Below are 21,403 nucleotides of genomic sequence, written 5' to 3'. Positions count from 1 at the left end.
TTCTTTTGCAAATGATGATTCTTAAGCACGGATGACACTTAAGCACCATCGATAGTTTAAGCAATTTAATTAAATACGTGTAAAATTTGTATTTAATAAAACGTTTAAAATAAAATTTATATAACCAGCATGCTGTTGATTATGCAATTTAGGCACTTTAAAGTATGATTTCAAGAAAGAGTGTGTCTTCCAATATTATTATTAATAAAAATATTATCTAAGTAAGGAGTAAAATGTAAAACTAAGTTTGGCAATCTTTTCGAATTATATTTAGAAAAATCATTCGTAGGTAGCAAAACGTTAGAAAACATCTTTAGTGGCCTGTATTTTTTAAGAAAAACTATACTTAATAACAAAAATAAGTACTGAAAAACAAGAAGTTGGTAAATTAAATGGTAACTAGTTTTAAAAATCCTTAGTTAATTAAATGTTCTTATACTGTATTCTTTTTTTACTTCTGTTAATAAAATAATAACACTTTACTTACATTTTATTTAATTATTTTGCTTGGCTAACATGGTTAAAATAACTTTATTTATGTAAAACAATAATAAAAAATATATGCATAGCACTAAATTTTATTATAAAAACGAGCACAAACAAAATTTACAAATATATACATTTAATCTATATCAAAATTGTATTGAATACCGCGTAGGTATTCGAGTATGTTATTATTTTCATTAAAATTTGACATCAGATAAAACAGACGCTCATCTGCTTGTCTGAACCTTATTCTTTTGGGATCTGGTTTTATCCCTGCCAGAAGGTGTTCTACTCCCATATCCCGATAAATCTGAATCGTTTTCAGAATATTTATAAAACCCCACAGATTGGGATGGTTTCCATTTAATACTGCGTACAAAGCTAGATGCGCTGCTTCCGCAATATTGTTCGTTCGGTCACTTTTTGTAAGTACTCGTTCGTACTGACTCCACAAAGAACTAGAAACAACGGCTCACCTCTAGCACCTTTAACTTTTTTTTTTTTTATCTGAAGTTTATGTACATTTCAAAATATAAACTCATAATTTAAATTCAAAAAGTTACGCTTAAATTTTAAATAAATGTACCAATTAAACAGTAAAAAATAAATATTTAATTTTAATATTTACAATTTTATTCTAACAAGTTAAAAATACAAATTTAAATAGGCAATAAATTAAAGTGTACTAAGCATTAACACAAACATTTAAATGTACTTAACCTTTAACATAGTAGTGTCGAAACCACTCCAGAACTGTAACTAGTTCTTCAGAAATGTTAGCAATTAAGGCCTCTAAACCCCAAGAACTTTCTCTGTGGGTAAAAATGCTAATGACAGAATCCTTTTTGCATCTCTTGCAAAATTAGAATCTGTTTGAAACCTATAAAAAATGTAAGCTAGTTATTTGAATAATTAAAATAGTCGTGTTTGTTTTTAAAAAGATAACATATGCGGTTATAGTTTTAATTTCTTGGTAAAATGACTAAAAACCTATCCTATCTATTTGAAATGAATTAGTTGACCGTAGTGTTTCAATAATAATATCTTATAAACAAAATAGCTCTTGTTGTGGTAAAAGAAATAGTATATGTAAATTGTAACCTTGATTGAAGACCAGACCTTTGCAATTTTCATAAAACATTTTGACCCAAGTGAAAAAGGCACCCTCTAACATTACAGTTTAGAAACTCATTCTGGTTCATACAAAGTTACATTAAGTAAATTTCTTACAATAAGCTTTATAGTTAATATTACTTACTTTTACGGCATTTATTAATCCGAGCTCAAAATCGCAGGAAACTGTCGGTGGTTGAATACCATGAATGATATTTTTAATAATTTGAAACATTACGATGTAAGTTCGCTCAAACTTGTTCTGAAATGTTATAGAAAAATTTGTTTTAATTTAAAATAAACTGATAAATTATCAACTTGTTTTTTCATGATAAACTTATTTAACTAAAATTTCACTTATAAATATTTTTTGTTTAATTGTTACAATTAAAAATTAATGAAAGTAGTCTAACCTTTAACAAGCAATACAGAACAGGTACCGCCAGTTCTCTCTTCTTGCCTATGATGACCACCACCTGTGAAAATTTTGGCGGAGAAAGCTTAAAGGTTCCATCGATGAACAAACACTCACTCTCCATCAAGATGTCAAGTAATGCTTCTCTAAAAAAAAGTCATTAATAACTAAAGGGCAAACTACATTTTAATTAATTTAAATGAAAGATGATAAATTTTACCTTCCAAAAATTAAAATTCTGTTTGGAACATTCCCACTGTCCCCAAGCAAAAAAAATTCAACCACTCCATTCCCTTTATAAATCTTTAATTATTCTGGGATTTCGATATCCTCTATTTTGTCTGCAATGAGTGAGTGAACATTATGTGATTTTCTTGCACGTCTAAAATTTATAAGAAGGTTTTATAAAAAGCTTACTTTTGAACTTGATTATCCTTTAACTTGATTTACTTTAAAAATACAAAAAATCATAATCTAAATAAAATAAAAACTCTATATCTAAAGGATATTGACTGGTATAAGCTAAAACCTACACTAAAATATAATTTAATTATATGAAAATACAAAACAATAAACACTTTATCAAAATATAAGCTCTACGTCTTAAGGATATTGACTGGCATAAGTAAAAGCCTATATTAAAATAAAATTTGTTTTATAAAAATTGTAGAAATCATGCACTTTTTAAAAATAAAGCTAATAGTCCAAAAGGTATTGATACTAATTTGAACAAACTGAAATCCGTACTAAAATAAACTTTACTTACATTGCAGCTCTTTTCAATGACTTTTCTTTTGGTAATGAGCCTTTGATTGATAGTGGAATTCTATTCATTGCTGAACTCACAAGTCCTTTTGGACTTGCACTAACTAGTACTAAAGTTTAAAATAACATTTACGTAACAAACAAAACATACATTTTTAAACCTATACTAACTTGTTCAAAACATAAACAAACAAAACAAAAACTCTTTTACACTTTCTTTAAACACAGGAACTTGTATTGTTACTTTTACTTTCACAGCTTAAAAGTATAAGTAAACTATTTGTTTAAATAAAAAAAATATTTGTCCAACTAATCACTAATACTTATAATAATTTTCACGTTGAACTGCTAACTTCATGAACTAAGTGTTGAAATTCATTCTATTATAGACAAGCCTTATATTTTCTATTATGTTCTTAACTATATAGACTAAAAACTAAAAAAGCTAAATCAAATGTAAGGATATGAGAAACACAATGTCTAAATCTATAGTATTATTAACAAAACGGTTTACAACTAATTATAACTTATTTAATAAAAAATTTTCAGCATACTAACATGATTTAGTTTTTATGCTTTGTATCACTTTATCTCGTGAGTTTTCAATAAAAATTTTACTGTACAAACTTCAACTTATGCGTTTTCTTAAAATTTAAAAGAATAGAAAACCTAAATAGACAGAGAAAATTGTAAAATAGATCTTACACATTTATACTTTACTTTCAGACCAGAAATGTTTGCTGGAAGCTCCTGATGTAGGAGTAAAGCAACTATAAGACTTATAATTTTATTTTTTCAAAAATTTCTCTGTGCTTATGTTTTTTGATAGATGTTTTCAGATAATAAAGATGATATACCGGTCAAGATTTTAATTGCATCTAAACGTTGTTCCATTGCAAAAAATTTGGTTACTAACTCAACATGTGCAAACAGTTATAATCTTAATAAATTCAAAACAATCAAAATTTGTAATAATGGTTTTGATTTGATAAGATTAAAAGCTATTTGTACTTCATTAAGAAAACCTGTTTTATGTAATCAAAAACATTCCAACTATACTATTTCTTTATTTTCGTAATGCTTTAAAAGTGTTGTTATTTTTTATTTATGATTAGTTTTACTGCAGATCGTTTACCATTTAAGTAAACTTAAACGATTTTAACTGTTACTAATTGCTTTTGTCTTTTTTTTAATATCTTGATTACTCTATGATTACTTGATTACTTAGTTACTATATAAGTTTTAAAATCTTTTATTTTGAATATGATTTTACCAAGTATCCAAGCTTTGTTTTTATTATACATTATCAATTAATTTGTACTCCCAACTAAATTATAGAAATAAGTTGGGTATTCCACTCAAAGGATTGGTAAAATTTAAAGTTATTAAGATTCTAGTAGTTTTCTAAAATCATGTAATACTTTGAACAGGTTTTATATAAGTAGTAATTTTATTTTTTAATAAGTTTTTTTTAGGAAATAAAAATGTATTTTAGCAAAATAAAATAATTATAATTATTTGTAGTTGTAGCTGGGAGACCTAAGAATACCAGCTTAGGATGTAAAATTATTTTGAATAAATAGTTATACAGTTCTCTCTAAACATTTATTCAAGTATATTAATTATTTAAGTGTAATAATTTACTCTTCGTTTAACTTCTTCTATTTTAATTAAATTTTTTATAATGTATTTAATGTTATTAAAACTAATAATTTACGTTAAACTTAAACTTTTTATTCATTAGCAACTTTAATAACTTCAAACTTTCAGGTTGTTACTGTGTTAATGAAAATGGATCCAGTAGACTTTACCTTTCGTATTGCCAAAGAAACGGCCAGTTTGGTAACCGACCCGGTGCCGGGAGTCGAGTGCAAGGTCAATGAAACCAACATACGCAAATTCCACGTGACCATGGCCGGCCCCAAAGGCTCCCAGTACGAAGGTGGCAACTTTGATCTTGAAATGATCCTACCTGATCAATACCCGATCTTCCCTCCGAAAGTCAGGTGATGTATATTGTTTCAAATTAATGTTAACAGATTGAAACCTGCTTCGACACTTTACAACTCTGTTTAGAAAATGTAAACAACGTTTTAAAATAACAAGCTTTATTTTATTGTTTCAGTGAAAGAAAGCGAAATGCATTGGTTTTATAAATTAAATTACAAAACTTTAAGGTTTCTCACGGAGATCGACCACCCGAACATTGATGATGAGGGTGGATTTAGCCTGGGCGTCTTGGAGGAGAAATGGCTTCCGGTGGCGACAATGAGGACAGTTCTCAGACATGTGCAGACGCTCCTGTCCAACCCGAATCGTGACGTCAGTTCAGCCGATGACGTAGAATGTTTGGATAGGATGATGGCCGATGATAATGCACGTTTCTAAAATATGTTAACAAAAATGCATGAGTAAAATAATTTTACTTCTGCTAAGCTGTACTTTAACTTTTATTTGCTGTTTACTTGTGCTCTATTTTAGTCTTAATAATGTTTTAGTTTAGTTATTATCTTTTTATTTAAAATGTCAATAAAATTTAGCAATAATTTGTATTGAGATAATATGATTACTTTAAAACCATCGACTGCAAAATTTATTGTTTAAAAAAATGTAGCTGGGAGAGAGATAATTATTTGTAGTTGTAGCTGGGAGACCTAAGAATACCAGCTTAGAATGTAAAATTATTTTGAATAAATAGTTATACAGTTCTCTCTAAACATTTATTCAATTATATTAAATATTTAAGTGTAATAATTTACTTTTCGTTTAATTTCTTTTATTTTTATTAGATTTTTTATAATGTATTTAATGTTATTAAAACTAATAATTTATGTAAAACTTAAACTTTTTATTCATAAGCATCCTTAATACCTTAAACTTTCAGGTTGTTACTGTTTTAACAAAAATGGATCCAGTAGACTTTACCTTTCGTATTGCCAAAGAAACGGCCAGTTTGGTAACCGACCCGGTGCCGGGAGTCGAGTGCAAGGTCAATGAAACCAAAATACGCAAATTCCACGTGACCATGGCTGGTCCCAAAGACTCCCCGTACGAAGGTGATAAGTTTGACTTTGTGCTGACCCTGCCCGATAGATACCCAATATTCCCTCCGAAAGTCAGGTGATGTATATTTTTATAAATTAATGCATACAGATTGAAACCAGATTCGATACTTTATAATTCTGTTAATAAAATATAAACATCGTTTTAATATAATCAGCTTTATTTTATCGTTGTTTTACTAAATGAAAGAAAGTGAAATACATTGGTTTTATAAGTTACAAAACTTTAAGGTTTCTCACGGAGATCGACCACCCGAACATTGATGATGAGGGTGGATTTAGCCTGGGCGTCTTGGAGGAGAAATGGCTTCCAGTGGCGACAATGAGGACAGTTCTCAGACATGTGCAGACGCTCCTGTCCAACCCGAATCGTGACGTCAGTTCAGCCGATGACGTAGAATGTTTGGATGGGTTGATGGCCGATGACAATGCACGTTTCTAAAATATGTTAACAAATATGTTTCTAAAATAATTTTACTTCTGCTAAGCTGTACTTTGTGTTTCTGCTGTTTACTTGTGCTCTATTTTAGTTATAATAATGTTTTAGTTTAGTTATTATCGTTTTATTTAGAATGTCAATAAAATTTAGTATATATTTATTGTATTGAGGTAATATAATAACTTTAGAACCATCGACTGCAAAGTCTTTTTGTTTAAAAAGAAAGCACGAAAACTGTTCATACTTAGTTTACCTAATTATATATGATAAAATGATTAAAAATATTGCTTCTAAACCAATTTTACTTCTACTAAGCTGGTCCTTAAGTTTAAATAGTCGTTAACTAGGACACTTTTTTTTTTAGTTATAATAATAATGAATTACTCATAAGCCCTATCCTTGTTACTAGTTAGGACAAAACCGGTCGTAGGTTGGCTCGGATGCTGTTGTTGTTTATCTTGCAGGTGAAAATTATTGATAATTATTGACCGCGCGAAATTTTTCAGCTCTGTTAATGATGGCTGTAATAACTACTGGTTAATTATAATAACATTTTAGTTTTAGTCATTTAATTAGAAATAGTTAGCAAACATAAACAGTCTGAATTTACCGTGACATTAAAAATCATTTTTACTTTAAATAACCTTATTGAATAGTGAAACAAAAAAACTAATTTGTTATAAGAACCAAGTAAATGAAATAACTTATGAAGTCTTACACTAATCTCACAGTTCTTGGAGAAGTTTTTGATAAGTAGATTTAACAAAGAATTTTTATTAAATGCTACCAGTGTAAAATCATTAATAAATACATAATAATTTTTTTTTAGTTCTTAACAATTCAACTAGTTAATCAGTAACCACCAGTAAAGAAATAGAAACATTTATTGAGAAACTTGAATTAAATTGATAACTTAAAAATGCTTAGAAAAATAAATTCATACAATGTTTTCATTTTTAAATTTATAAACTCTCTGCTTAAAATGTTTTAAATGTTTCTAAATCTAACATGAAGTATAAATATCAAAATCGGGAACGGGTTTAAATTGCGCGAAGTCGAAATTTCACGAGTTTACAAAATTGCACGAACATATTTTTGCACGAAGACTAGTTTGCACGCGGGCACAAAGTTGCACGAGCAGAAAAAAAATGCACGAAGACTATTTTAAACGGAAGGTCAATTTTGCACGACTGACAGTTTTGCACTGAGAGTCAATTTTGCACGAAAAAATACTAACTTAAAATAACTAAATAAAAAATATACAAAACAATCATATTTTATTAGAAAAATAATAAGCATGTATAAGTGTAATTAATTTTAATTTAATTAGGTTTATTTTAATTTTATTTATTTATTTTATTTTTAGGTTTTTTTAGTTGAAACTAATTTATTGTGTTTAAAAACTAATAAAAATTTAAATTTCAATAAAATGTTTTCAATAAAAATAAAACTAGAAATTTAATTTATAAAAATATCCTTTATAAAAGAATAACTATGTGTTGATGTAAACTTAAATTTTATTAAAATTTTACTAAACTTCAATATAAAACAAGATTAAAAATAAAAATCAATAAATAATATTTACATGGGTAGGTGTTATAATTGCACGAGCGTGCAAAATTGCACGAGGGGACAAAATTGCACGAGGGGACAAAATTGCACGAAGATACTTTTGCACAGAAAAAAACGAGCATGCGAAATAGTGAGACAATTAAATAAATTTAGAAAGGAGAAAATCCGTCTGATGAAATTTTTATTGTGCATTGTACAGAAAGTTCTGTTACGGCTGTGTACTTCCACAAATTTTACTTAAAACTGTTTTTTTTTATATAAAAGTTTTAAACACAATTTATATATAATTATTTTCTATTTGTCTAGACTTTATCTTTTTACATCACTATTTGCACGCGTATTACTCTAATTAGATCTTAAGTTTCTCCTGCTCAGTTTTTTCTCTTTATCTAACCCAGACTTGCGAAAAAACACTGTCAGAAGCAAATTTCTTCTTAAGTTTTTAGAAGAAAAAGGAGTTACAAGCTTTAGACTAAAACGAAACAAACAAAATAATACAACAGCTACAATTTGTTAATTTATATTTTTAACAAAAAATAGTACATTAGTATAAACAAAACTCTTTTTGGTAATTATCTTTTAATAACGATTAGAATCTAATTTTATAATCTATTTTTTATTTATATTTATACAGTATTTTTTTGATTGATTTTTGTTTATTATTTAGTTTGTTGATTTTGACTTTTTTCAATATTATTATTTCTTTTAAATTTATTTAGTTATTTATTTCATTTATTTTGACTTTTAATATTTGACTATTAAATTTGGAGATTTATTTAATGTATTTATTGTTCAATTTATTAATTTTTAAATTTTATAAATCTTACTTATATTTTTATTTTTAAAATTTATTTATTATTTAGTTATTTAATTTCTTAAATTTTGACTTTTTTAATTATTTAATTTAATCTATTTAACATTTAGTTTTTATTTTTTACTTGAAAGTAATTTCTTTTAACTTAAAAATGTTATATATACAACTTTTTTATTTAGTAATTTTTCTTTCTTTTATTATTTGATTTGTTATTTTTTACTTAATATTTTTTTTGTTATTAATTGATTTGTTTTTCTTACTTAAAGTTTTTTACTTAAATTTTTTTAAATTTTTTATTATTTAGTTATTAAATTTTATAATTCAAATTTTTTATTTATTTAAATATTATATAATTTTTTTTCGTATTTTTCTATTATTTATTTATTAAATTTTCTAATTCTGATTCTTTTATTTATCTAAATATTTTATAATTTTCTTTTGTATTTTTCTATTATTTATTTGTTAAATTTTTTTATTCTGACTCTTTTATTTTTTAAATATTATATAAGTTTATTCGTGCAAAAGAGTCTTCTCGTGCAATTTTGTCCCTCGTGCAAAAATGTCTACGCGCAATTTTGACCCGTTCCTGGGAAGGAAACAAAATCCGTGCAAAACTGACTCTTCGTGCTAAATTGTCACTCGTGCAAAGATGACCCTTTGTGCAAAAGTGTCTGCGTGCAAAATTGTCTGCTCGTGCAAAAATATACCCTCGTGAAAAACTGTCTTCGTGCACAAGTTAACCTTCGTGCAATTTTATCTTCGTGCAGTTTTGCGCTCTCGTGCAAATTAGTCTTCGTGCAAAAGTATCTGCGTGCAATTTTGTGTTTTCGTGCAATGTTGTCCCCTCGTGCAATTTTGTACGCTTGTACAATTTAGACAGCTACCAATCAAAATCAGTATAAAATTTTTGAGTAATCAAAATAAGTGCAACGTCCATTACAGTACTTCAACTATAAATTTCAACACCGAATATTTGATACTCGTGTGTTTGGTTTTAGTTTTGTTGTCGTTATTGAACATTTTTTAATCAAAACGGAAATAAAATAATTTTTGAGGCACTCTGACTTAACTATATTTCGGTTGAAAAGTTTACGTTTATATTATGTACACATTTCAACCGAATAAACTTTATCATTGAGTATTAATATGTTTTATAATATAAACATTTAACTACCGTATACTTTCATATGTTAACACAAAAGGCTTAAGAATTTTTGCAATAAAGTAAAGAAAAAAGAAATATTTTAAAATTACGCTTTAAAAAGATAATTTTTAGATTTTTAAAAAACTCCGACTAAGTTCCTTGTACATTAGGGTGCATCTGTTGCCCCGATCTTTAAATTTTGTTTAGTAATATTTTTTGACGTTGAGAAATAACAGAAATATACAGCACATACAAAGTTTGCTTCAGAGCTTTAGGCCTGCTGAAGCAAATTTAATTTAAAAATTTTGCTTTATATCGGTATATTTATAAAGAGTAAAAAAGACTATTTCACTAAAAACTTATGTAATACTACGTTTTTAGAGATAATAACCTGAAACGGTTAGGAAATGTTCCTTGACATATTTATAAATTTTTGTAAAAACAAAATTTAAAGAAAACAAAAATTTTATGCAAAAATAACAAAAAGTTGTAAATAATTTTATGACTATAATTAATTATATGATAAACAATTTGGTTTTGTCCCTAACCGCTCGTCAAACATTCAACCACTAAAATGCGTACATTCATGGATAGTGCCTTATCTTAAAAACAAATACTTTAAAGTAGTTTACACTGATATTCAAAAACATTTCGATTTAATATTGAGTCAGTATGGACTACATTAACCCTTAGTGAATACATTAATCCTTATTGAAGTGGTTTAATAGTTTCTTAATTGGGAGATCACAAAGAGTGGTCATTAATGATACCCTGCCAGACCCTCTTTTTTTTAATTATTTTTAATATCTTTGCTTATATAAAATTGTAAGTTATAATTATATATGAAACTGAATATTATTAATCTAATACTTCAGCTCAGGGTCGCCAAAAACATACTTTTCCGAAGACATACTTGATAAAAATGTGTATGTTTTAATTTTGAATGAAACAAAAGAGTAATGTTTAGTTGTTGTAATTATAAAACTAGTACTAATTTGACCCAGGGTTATAAGAAACATAGAATTCTAAATACTTCTTATAGTTTTTGAATGTCATATTTGATAAACTTTTTCCAATTAAACTAAGTCGAAGTAATGCTCGACTGGATACATTAAACTAGTATCGGGTCGGTTAACAATTTCAAGTTGGGATCCTGTCAGGTCCGGATTTTAAAATGCATTATCCGCCGGTTCCGGTAGACAACTAGTTTGAATTGCTCTTGCCCTCTAAGAACTTAATTTTTCCGGATCCGGCCCGCCAATCAAAAACTTTATCCAACCCTAACCTATATGGTAGATTTTCTCAAATTAAAATTTACTACTTAAAATGAAAAAACTATTTAAAATTTCAAATATTTTCTTCCTAAATTGTCAAAATCCACGTTTTCAAGGTTTAGTGTCTACCCTTTGTAGTACTACTTTTTTCGTAAGATAAAAAATTTGTTATATCCTTAAGTATTTATATTAGTTGCTTTGAAAATAATCTGTAGTATCCTTGTGTCTAAGTTGTCAGACTAAGGTCAATTAGTTTTACCAATTTAAGTCTAAATTATACCATAAGATTAAGTTCTACTTTTACTTTTTAATTACTTGGCTATAATTAATTATTGTTTTATTTGTTTCAATGTATTTTGTAAGTCTTGTTTTGTTCTAAACCAGTCGCTAAAAAACTTAATAGATTGCTTAAAAAATATGAGAGTGAAAAGTTTAGAATCAACAAGAGTATTAAGAAAATTTTTATTAATAAACAAAGCTACTTCGTCTATTGCTCTGATTATTCTTTTTACGGTAAAAACTGTTGTAAACATTAAAAGCATATGAAAAGACTATAAACAAAAGAAAAATGACACAGAAAAGATCTATATTTTTTTTTTGAAAACCAAACAAAATAGCATGAGATACAATGTACTAAACAACGTCTATCTTTTAAATTAATGTTTTATTTGGCTATTTAGGTACAGTTGTTATTAAGTAGATCGGTTATAATGTAGCAAATAAGCATTTTTAATTGTTTCTGAGGTCTCCAGCGTTTTATGTGGAGCGATCCAGAATTGGGTTGGTGTCAGAAAAGCATAGCGTCACTTTAGCACGGGGTGACACTTTAGCACGGCGTCACTTTAGCACGGAGTGTCACTTTAGCACGGGGTGACACTTTAGCACGGGAAGACACTTAAATATGGCGTCACTTTAGCACGGAGTGTCACTTTAGCACGGGGTGACACTTTAGTACGGCGTCACTTTAGCACGGGGTGACAATTTAGCACGGTGTCACTTTAGCACGGGATGACACTTAAACACGGCGTCACTTTAGCACGGAGTGTCACTTTAGCACGGGGTGACACTTTAGTACGGCGTCACTTTAGCACAGGGTGACACTTTAGCACGGAGTGTCACTTTAGCACGGCTTCACTTTAGCACAGGGTGACACTTTAGCACGGAGTGTCACTTTAGCACGGCTTCACTTTAGCACGGGGTGACACTTTAACACGGAATGTAACTTTATCATTGATTGATCCTTTTGCAAAAGATGATTCTTAAGCACGGAGTAACACTTAAGCACCATCGATAGTTCTAAGTAATTTAATCAAATACGTGTAAAATTTATATTTAATAAAACATTTAAAAATAAATTTATATAACCAGCATGCTGTTGATTATGCAATTTAGACACTTTAAAGTATGATTTCAAAAAAGAGTGTGTCTCCAAAATTATTTTTAATAAAAATATTATCTAAGTAAGGAGTAAATTGTAAGACAAAGTTTGGCAGTCTTTTCGAATTATGTTTAGAAAAATCATTCGTAGGTAGTAAAACGTTAGAAAACATCTTTAGTGGCCTGTATTTTTTAAGAAAAACTTTACTTAATAACAAAAATAAGTACTGAAAAACAAGAAGTTGGTAAATTAAATGGTAACTAGTTAAAAATCCTTAATTAATTAAATGTTCTTATACTTTATTCTTTTTTACTTCTCTTAATAAAATAATAATACTTCACCTACATTATATTTAATTATTTTGCTTGGCTAACATGGTTAAATTAACTTTATTTATGTAAATCAATAATAAAAAATATATGCATAGCACTAAATTTTATTATAAAAACGAACACAAACGAAATTTACAAATATATACATTTAATCTATATCAAAATTGTATTGAATACCGCGTAGGTATTCAAGTATGTTATTATTTTCATTAAAATTTTTCACCAGATAAAACAGAAGCTCATCTGCTTGTCTGAACCTTATTCTTTTGGGATCTGGTTTTATCCCTGCCAGAAGGTGTTCTAGTCCAATATCCCGAGAATTCTGAGTCGCTTTCAGAATATTTATAAAACTCCTCAGATTGGGATGGTTTCCATTTAATATACAAAGCTCGATGCGCTGCTTCCGCAATATTGTTCGTTTGGTCACTTTTTATAAGTACTCGTTCTTACTGACTACACAAACAACTAGAAACAACGACTCACCTCTAGCACCTTTAACTTTAATTTTTTTAATCTAAAGTTTATGTACATTTCAAAATATAAACTCATAATTTAGATTCAAAAAGTTACGCTTAAATTTTAAATAAATGTACTAATTAAACATTAACAAATAAATATTTAAGTTTAATATTTACAATTTTATTCTAAAAAATTAAAAAAAACAAATTTAAATAGGCAACAAATTAAAGTGTACTAAACATTAACACAAACATTTAAATGTACTTAACCTTCAACATAGTAGTGTCGAAACCACTCCAGAACTGTCACTAGTTCTTCAGAAATGTTAGCACTTTTTGCTTCTATCCCTCAAGAACTTTCTCTTTGGGTAAAAATGCTAATGACAGAATCATTTTTGCATCTATTGCAAAATTAGAATCTGTTTGAAACCTAAAAAAAATGTAAGCTAGTTATTTGAATAATTAAATTAGTTGTGTTTGTTTTTAAAAAGATAACATATGCGCTTATAGTTTATATTTCTTGGTAAAATGACTAAAAACCTATCCTTTTTATTTGAAATGAATTAGTTGACCGTAGTGTTTTAATAATAATATCTTATAAACAAAATAGCTCTTGTTGTGGTAAAATAAATAGTATATGTAAATTGTAACCTTGATTGAAGACCAGACCTTTGCAATTTTCTTAAAACATTTTGACCCAAGTGAAAAAGGCACCCTCTAACATTATAGTTTAGAAACTCATTCTGGTTCATACAAAGTTACATTAAGTAAATTTCTTACAATAAGCTTTATAGTTAATATTACTTACTTTTACGGCATTTATTAATCCGAGCTCAAAATCGCAGGAAACTGTCGGTGGTTGAATACCATGAATGATATTTTTGATAATTTGAAACATTACGATGTAAGTTCGCTCAAACTTGTTCTGAAATGAAATAAAAAAATTTGTTTTAATTTAAAATAAACTGATAAATTATCAACTTATTTTTTCATGATAAACTATTACTAAAATTTCACTTATAAATACCTTTTGTTTAATTGTTACAATTAAAAATTATTGAAAGTAGTCTAACCTTTAACAAACAATACAGAACAGGTACCGCCAGTTCTCTCTTCTTGCCTATGATGACCACCACCTGTGAAAATTTTGGCGGAGAAAGCTTAAAGGTTCCATCGATGAACAAACACTCACTCTCCATCAAGATATCAAGTAATGCTTCTCTAAAAAAAAGTCAATAATAACTAAAAGGCAAACTACATTTTAATTAATTTAAATGAAAGATGATAAATTTTACCTTCCAAAAATTAAAATTCTGTTCGGGACATTCCCACTGTCCCCAAGCAAAAAAATTTCAAGCACTCTATTCCCTTTATAAATCTTTAATTATTCTGGGATTTTGATATCCTCTATTTTGTCTGCAATGAGTGAGTGAACATTATGTGATTTTCTTGCACGTCTAAAATGTATAAGAAGGTTTTATAAAATACTTACTTTTAAACTTGATTATCTTTTAACTTGATTTACTTTAAAAATACAAAAAATCATAATCTAAATAAAATAAAAACTCTATATCTAAAGGATATTGACTGGTATAAGCTAAAACCTACACTAAAATATAATTTAATTATATGAAAATACAAAACAATAAACACTTTATCAAAATATAAGCTCTACGTCTTCAGGATATTGACTGGTATAAGTAAAAGCCTATATTAAAATAAAATTTGTTTTATAAAAATAGTAGAAATCATGCACTTTTTAAAAATAAAGCTGATAGTCCAAAAGGTATTGATACTAATTTGAACAAATTGAAATCCGTACTAAAATAAACTTTACTTACATTGCAGCTCTTTTCAATGACTTTTCTTTTGGTAATGAGCCTTTGATTGATAGTGGAATTCTATTCATTGCTGAACTCACAAGTCCTTTTGGACTTGCACTAACTAGTACTAAAGTTTAAAATAACATTTACGTAACAAACAAAACATACATTTTTAAACCTATACTAGCTTGCTCAAAACATAAACAAACAAAAAAAACTCTTTTACACTTTCTTTAAACACAAGAACTTGTTTTGTTACTTTTACTTTCACAGCTTAAAAGTATAAGTAAACTATTTGTTTAAATAAAAAAACATTTGTCCAACTAATCACTAATACTTATAATAATTTTAATGTTGAACTGCTAACTTCATGAACTAAGTGTTGAAATTCATTCTATCATAGACAAGCCTTATATTTTCTATTATGTTCAAAACATTTTAAATTTCTTAACTATATATACTAAAAACTAAAAAAGCTAAAAAAATGTAAGGATATGAGAAACACAATGTCTAAATCTATAGTATTATTAACAAAACGGTTTACAACTAATTATAACTTATTTAATAAAAAAATTTCAGAACACTAACATGATTTAGTTTTTATGCTTTGTATCACTTTATCTCGTGAGTTTTCAATAAAAATTTTACTGTTCAAACTTCAACTTATGCTTTTTCTTAAAATTTAAAAGAGTAGAAAACCTTAATAGACAGAAAAAATTGTAAAATAGTATTATTTACTTTTGTTGCAGTTTATATATAAGTCTTACACATTTATACTTTACTTTCAGACCAGAAATGTTTGCTGGAAGCTCCTGATGTAGGAGTAAAGCAACTATAAGACTCATAATTTTAATTTTTTCAAAAATTTCTCTGTGCTTATTTTTTTGATAGATGTTTTCAGATAATAAAGATGATATACCGGTCAAAATTTTAATTGCATCTAAACGTTGTTCCATTGCAAAAAATTTGGTTACTAACTCAACATGTGCAAACAGTTATAATCTTAATAAATTCAAAACAATTAAAATTTGTAATAATGGTTTTGATTTGATAAGATTAAAAGCTATTTGTACTTCATTAAGAAAACCTGTTTTATGTAATCAAAAAGATTCCAACTATACTATTTCTTTATTTTCGTAATGCTTTAAAAGTGTTGTTTTCTTTTTTTTTATGATTAGTTTTACTGCAGATCATTTACAACTTAAGTAAACTTAAACGATTTTAACTGTTACTAATTGCTTTTGTCTTTTATTAATATCTTGATTACTCTATGATTACTTGATTACTTAGTTACTATATAAGTTTTTAAATCTTTTATTTTGTATATGATTTTACCAAGTATCCAAGCTTTATTTTTACTATACATTATCAATTAATTTGTACTCCCAACTAATTTACAGAAATAAGTTGGGTATTCTACTCAAAGGATTGGTAAAATTTAAAATTATTAAGATTCTAGTAGTTTTCTAAAATCATGTAATACTTTGAACAGTTTTTATATAAGTAGTAATTTGATTTTTTAATAAGTACTATTAGTTAAATAAAAATGTATTTTAGCAAAATAAATTGGTTATAATTATTTGTAGTTGTAGCTAGGAGACCTAAGAATACCAGCTTAGGATGTAAAATTATTTTGAATAAATAGTTATACAGTTCTCACTAAACATTTATTCAAGTATATTAAATATCTAAATGTAATAATTTACTCTTCGTTTAACTTCTTCTATTTTTATTAAATTTTTTACAATGTATTTGATGTTATTAAAACTAATAATTTATGTTAAACCAAAACTTTTTATTCATTAGCAACTTTAATAACTTCAAACTTTCAGGTTGTTACATTTTTAATAAAAATGGCTCCAGTAGACTTTACTTTTCGTATTGCCAAAGAAACGGCCAGTTTGGTTACCGACCCGGTGCCGGGAGTCGAGTGCAAGGCCAATGAAACCAACATACGTCAATTCCACGTGACCATGGCCGGTCCCAAAGACTCCCCGTACGAAGGTGACAAGTTCGATCTTGAGCTGATCCTACCCGATAGATACCCGATATTCCCTCCGAAAATCAGGTTTGTATATTTTTTTTAATTTATGTAAACATATTAAAACCTGCTTCGATATTTTATAGTTCTGTTTAAAAAATATAAACAAAGTTTTAATATAGCAAGCTTTATTTTATTGTTGTTTCACTAAAAGAAAGCGAAATGCATTGGTTTTATAAATAACAAAACTTAAAGGTTTCTCACGGAGATCGACCACCCGAACATTGATGATGAGGGTAGATTTAGCCTGGGCGTCTTGGAGGAGAAATTGCTTCCGGTGGCGACAATGAGGACCGTTCTCAGACATGTGCAGACGCTCCTGTCCAACCCGAACCGTGACGTCAGTTCAGCTGATGACGTAGACTGTTTGGATAGGATGATGGCCGATGATAATGCACGTTTTTAAAATGTGTTAACAAATATGTTTTTAAAATAATTTTACTTCTGCTAAGCTGTACTTTAACTTTTATTTGCTGTTTACTTGTGCTCTATTTTAGTCTTAATTATGTTTTAATTTAATTATTATCGTTTAATTTAAAATGTCAATAATTTAGCAATAATTTGTATTGATATAATATGATTATTTTATAAACAACGACTGCAAAAACTTATTGTTTAAAAAGCAAGCACAAAACTGTTCATACTTAGTTTAGCTAATGATATATGAGAAAATTATTTGAAAAATGTTTCTAAACTAGTTTTACTTTTGCTGAGCTGTACTTTAACTTTTAATTGCTGATTACCTGTGCTCTATTATAGTTATGATAATGATTTAGTTTAGTTATTATCGTTATATTTAAAATATCAATAAGTTTAGTAATAATGAAAGGTTTTTTGGTTTTAAACAATTTAACCAGTTTATCAGAAATTAACAGTAAAGAAATTGTAACATTAATTGAAAAACCTAAAATTTAAACTTAAAAATACTTAGAAAAGTTAAGTTATACAATCTTTTAATTTTTCAAATTAAATTTTTCAAATGTTTCAAAATCAAACATTAAGCATAAATATTAAAATCAGTATAACATTTTTGAGTTATTAAAATAAGTGCGACGTCAACTACAGTAATACACTAAAAAATTTTGAACACCGAATATTTAATAGTCGTGTGTTTGGTTTATGTTTTGTTGTCATTCTTGAAATGTAGTACATTTTAAAATCATAATGAATAAAAAGAAATTAAAGGACACTCTGACTTTAATACTTAAGTATATTTCGGTTGAAAAGTATACTTTTATATTATGTATACATTTTATTCAGAACAAATTTCATTATTGTGTATTAATAGTTTATATAAATTAATCAATAACTATCGTAGATTTATAGAAGTTAACACAAAAGGCTTAAGAATTTTTGTAATTAAGTATAGAAAAAATAAAAAAAAATTATTATTTAACAGTCACGATTTAAAAGGGTAATTTTAAGATTTTTAAAATCATCAAAAATTCGGACTATTTTCCTTGTACATTAGGGTGCATCTGTTGCCCAGACCCTAAATTTCGCTTAATAATATTTTTTGACATTGGGAAATGACTTAAATAGACAGCACATAAAAGTTTGCTTCAGAGCTTTAGGCCTGCTGAAACAAATTACATTTGACAATGTTGCTTTATATCGGTGTGTTTAAAAAGGGGAAACAAGACTATTTCACTAAAAATTTATTTTCTACTACGTTTTATGAGATAATTACCTGAAACGGTTAGGAAAAGTTCCTTGCCATATTTAAAAATTTCTGTAAAAACAAAATTTAAAGAAAATAAAAATTTTATGCTAAAATAACGAAAAAGTTCTAAACAACTTTTAAACTATAATTTACTATTTGAAAAACAATTTGGTTTTGTCCCTAACCGCTCGTCAAACATTCAACTATAAAATTGCTTACATTCATGGATAGTTCCTTATCTCAAATATGAATGTATAAAAGTGGTTTACACTGATATTAAAAAAGTTTTCCTTTTAATATCATAAAAACGATTATTAAAAATATTGAGTCAGTATGGAATGCATTAGTCCTAGTAAAGTAGTTTAATAATTTTTCAATTGGGAGATCACAAAGAGTGGTCATTAATGATACGCTGCCAGACCCATTTTTTTTTATTTAACTTAGTTTTAATATATTTGCTTATACTAAATTGTACTTCATCATTATATATGAAACTTAATATTATTAGTCTTATACTTCAGCTCAGGGTCGCCAAAACTATATTTTTCTGAATACATACTTAATAAAAACGTGTACGTTTTAGCTTAGAATGAAACAAAAATTAGTGTTTAGTTGTTGTATTTATAAAATTAGTATTAATTTTTATCCCGGTTATAACAAACATTGAATTTAAAATACTTCTAGTTTTACAAATGTCATATTTGATAAACTTTTTTGAATTAAATTGAGTAGAAGTAGTGTTCGACCGGATACATTAAACTAGTATCGGGTCGGTTAATAATTTCAAGTTGGTATCCAGCCAGGTCCAGATTTTAAAATTCATTATCCGCTGGTTCCGATAGATAACTTGTTTGAATTGCTCTGGCCCGCCAAGAACTTAATTTTTCCGGCCCGTAATTCAAAAACGTTGCCCACCCCTAATCCATATGATAAACTTTTATCTCAAATTAAAATTTACTTCATAAAATGTAGAATCTGTTTATAATTTCAAATATTTTCTGCCTAAATTGTCAATTTCTATGTTTTCAAGGTTTAATGGCTACCCAGTGCAGTACTACTTTTTAAATAAGATGAAAAATATGTTATACCCTTAAGTATTTATTTTAGTTGCTTCGAAAATAATCTCTGGCATTCTTGTGTCTAAGTTGTCAGACTGAGGTCAATTAGTTTTACAAATTTAAGTCTTAATTATACCATGAGTTTATGTTCTACATTTACTTTTTAATTACTTGTCTATAGTTAGCTATTGTTTTATTTGTTTTAATGTATGCTGCAATATATTATAAACAAAGCTACTTTGTCTTTTGCTCAGATTATTCTTATACGGTAAAAGCTGTTTTAAATTTTAAAAGCATATAAAAAATTTATAGAATAAATACAAGAACACAGAACACATCATACATTTCTTTTGAAAAGGCAAACAAATAGCACGAGAGACAACGTGCTAAACAACGACTATCATTTAAATTAATGTTTTATTAGGCTATTAAGGTAAAGTTATTAATAAATAGGTCGTTATAATGTTACAAAAAACATTTTTTAATTGTTTCTGAGGTCTGTAGCCTTTTATGTGGTGCGAGCTAGAATTACTAATAAAAAATTATTTTCATAAATTTTTTCCAGAAATTCTGAACAAGGAATAAAGCAACTATAACTTTCATATTCTTTTTTGTCTGTGCTTATGTTTTTTGATAGATATTTTCAGATAATAAAGATGATATACCGGTCAAGGTTACAAATGCACCTAAACGTTGTTTCATTGCAGAAAAATTGGTTACTAACTCAACATGTGCAAATAGTAAAAGTCTATATAGGTTTAAAATCATTAAAATTTGTAGTAATGTATTCGATTTGATTAAATTAGAAGCCATTTGTATTTTATTAAGAAAACCTGTTTTATGTAATCAAAAAGATTTTGACTATACTATTTCTTTATTTTCGTAATGCTTTAAAAGAATAGTTTTTGCTTTATTTACCTTCAGTTTTACTCTTGATCAATTATAACGTAAGTTAACCTAAATGATTTTAATTGTTACTAATTAATATTGTCTTTTATTAATCTCTTGATTACTCAGTTACTATATAAGTTGTTAAATCTTTTATTTTGAGTACGATTTTTCTAAGTATCCAAACTTTATTATTATTATTAACATTATCTATTAGTTTGTACTCCCAACTAAATAACTAACTTATTAAAAAGGCTGGCTGTTCTACTTAAATTATGATTGGTAACTATCGTGGAATATGATAAACAAAAAATTTAAAGATATTAAGATTTTAGTAGTTTTCTATAATCTTTTAATACTTTGAACAGATTTGATATAAGTAGTATTTTATTACTTTAGTAAGTACTATTTAGGAAATCAAAATGTATTATAGCAAAAGAAATTAGTTGAAATTATTTGTAGTTGTAGCTAGGAGACCTAAGAATACTAGCTTGGGATGTTAAATTGATTTGAGAAAATAATTATACTATTTTCTCTAAATTTTTATTTAAGTATATTAAATGTTAAAGTGCCATCAATTTTTTTATTTTAACTTCTTTTAATTTTAAAATTTTTCATAATCTATTAAATGTTATCAAAACTAATAATTTACGTAAAACTTAATCTTTTTATTCATAT

At 27.0% G+C, this 21,403-nt stretch overlaps 1 pseudogene; it reads left to right on the top strand.

Moving 5' to 3' along the window:
* The first annotated feature begins 16,928 nt into the window (after positions 1-16,928).
* LOC145833624 (ubiquitin-conjugating enzyme E2 N pseudogene) lies at positions 16,929-17,522 on the top strand (annotated as a pseudogene).
* Positions 17,523-21,403: the final 3,881 nt, after the last annotated feature.

The sequence above is a fragment of the Thalia democratica genome, chromosome 4, assembly GCF_965202585.1.
Source record: "Thalia democratica chromosome 4, ktThaDemo2.hap1.1, whole genome shotgun sequence".
Taxonomy (NCBI): domain Eukaryota; kingdom Metazoa; phylum Chordata; class Thaliacea; order Salpida; family Salpidae; genus Thalia; species Thalia democratica.
Note: the sequence above shows the minus strand (reverse complement) of the source record. Positions and strands in the feature narration are given on the sequence as shown.